The sequence below is a fragment of the Ascaphus truei genome, assembly GCF_040206685.1.
Source record: "Ascaphus truei isolate aAscTru1 chromosome 12 unlocalized genomic scaffold, aAscTru1.hap1 SUPER_12_unloc_1, whole genome shotgun sequence".
NCBI lineage: Eukaryota > Metazoa > Chordata > Amphibia > Anura > Ascaphidae > Ascaphus > Ascaphus truei.
Window position 1 is genome coordinate 135,001 of NW_027453837.1, and position 2,494 is coordinate 137,494.

Genomic DNA, 2,494 nt, shown 5'->3' on the forward strand with positions numbered 1-2,494 from the left:
GTCGACTCCCCGCTCCCTGGTGTGCGTGCGCACCCCCACCACTATAGAACGGCCCTAAGGCTGAGGACCCGCTGCGGACGGCCGCGCGCGCGGACCACCAGCCCCTACCTCCTGCCCATCTGTCCCCGCTGCCTCCTTCCGGCGAGGCTCACTACGCGCTGTGACGCGTCAACCGCCTGGGGATGCAAGAGAATTGCGATCCCGAGCGGTGACGCGTCACGTGGTGCGCTGGTGAGTCTATCAGCGCCGGGTCAGGAGTGTTAGAGGCAGCTTCCCCACCTCCAAAAGGTGGAGGGGAAGTGTGTGTATGTATGTGTATATATGTGTATATATGTGTATATATGTGTATATATGTGTATACATGTGTATACATGTGTATATATATGTGTGTATATATATATATATAGTGTGTGTGGGGACGGACCGACTGGGGAGGGGTAAGGGGGAGGGGGAGGAGGGTCAGCACGGAGAGCCCTCCGCTCAAACCCCCCCCCCCCCCCCACTCAAGCTCCCGCTCCCTACAGCCCGCAGGTTCAATCGCCGCCTGCATGCAGTGCTTAGCCTAAACTATAACAAGCTGTGCAAATCCAGCTAAAGGCAAACAGCCACCAGGCACTTTTCTTGGCTATAAAGGTGCAATTCCTGATAAGAACATATGTTGGAAAGGGAAATAAGGTGAGGAAGCATGTTAGCAAGGTAACACTCCCAGACTATTTAAACATAGTCACATAATGCCACAAAAGGCAAGGAGGGTCCCCGAAACTGAGGTGAGATGGGTAACAAACTGCACCCACAGCTACGGGGACATGCCTGGAAAGTGGAAAATAGGCGTCTGGAATGTCTGGGAGTATAAGATAAAGTAAGATACTCGCCAGACGAGAAGGGAGGTTCCAGAAGATAGGTGGTACCGAGAGCCTGGGGTCCAGAGCCGGGAGGCAGGTCGGAATCCGCAAACCGAGGTGGAGGGGTCGGGGAGTCCAGGAGGTCAGGATACAAACCAAGGGTAGAAGACCAGAGCGGGTCCACAGCTAGGCCGGTCCAGTAGGCAAGGGAACACTAAGGAGACAAAGAGACAGGAACTGAGGCAGGCACGACCGTGGTTAACACAGGTCAAACAAAGCTATGCTCAGCCAAAGAATGAATGGCTGAGCAAGGTATAAGTAGGAGGAAGGACCAATAGGGAGAGGGGGAGTAACGAGGGAGCGGTCCCAGGAAAGATAGGGATTGGTAGGGAGAAACTCACCACAGCTGTGCTAGATGTGCAGCTTGTGAGCGGTGCACGCACATCAGGCATGTGCGCCGCGCGGGAGAGGCGTGCGCAGCCTCAGCTGGGGGCGGGAACTCCCCCTGAGGGAGGACGTAAAAGTCCACTGCCGTGCGCGCGTATGCGCGAGATCAGAAGCCGCCACGGGAAGCGGAGGAGAAGGGAGATCCCGCCCGCAGCGTCGAGAAGGCAGAGCTGGAGTGGGGGTGAGTAAAGTCATGGGGGGAGCCCCTTTAGAGAGAGGTGTTCCCCCGGACCTTACAATAAATAAACAAGAAACAACAACATAAACTATAAGCAACGGTGTATCTCTTAATATGCGGAACCAGGGGGGCCGGGGAACAAAGGGGAAGTCCAGAGGGGACCTGGACTATATGTGTTATTTGTATTACCGTATTTCCTCTTGTGTAAGCTGCCAGTGATTGTAAGACACACCATAGATTTGACACTTACAATCAAGGAACATTATTTCTCACTTACCAGGTTTCAGGAGAGGTCCCAGGTCAGCGGACGATGAAGCGGGTTGCCTTGACAGGACAGGTCCCACATCTGCAGAGGATTGAAGTAAAGACTGTCAGCAGTAGGTGAAGACCATCACAGCATGATAAAATGTTTGTGTTGATGTGTAGTTACCACATCCCTATCCCCACTTTATACAGTTTTCCACTTCCAGACATCAGTGATTAGCTCTTTTCTGGAAGGGTTCCACAAAGAAAAAATCCTATACATTGGGCACAATAAGCCTGGCAAAGGTGGCCATTGCACACGGTATTGGGGTAGTCAGCCGTGCTTTGCTTCCACTCCCACTGGGGAGCTGCGAGCTTCAGATCTGTATCACCCTGCTCCACTAAGCCTTCTCCCATTGCTACTGAGAGGTCGTTGGGCAGAGCCTGGCTCTCTCAATCTCCCTTTGGAGGGTTATATACTACAAATACCGCCGATCCACTCCCAGCCTCTCACTGGAAATGCTCACCTAGTCCCGGTGGCATTCTCCTGGGAGCTCTCACACTGTCCCCTGGCCATGCCTTCCGGCCGGCAGGTTTCCCGGGCACGGTCAAACGCTGATGCCTCCCGGGATGCCTTCAACCCACAGAACATTTGCACTAGACAGGCTCTGGTGTGAGCAACCCCTTAATGCCCCATAAGCAGGATCTCCTTAGCTCCCTATAAACTCTGTTCCCTACCCACCCAGTGACACAATAGCTGGCCCCTCTCTGCCCATAGCTGGCC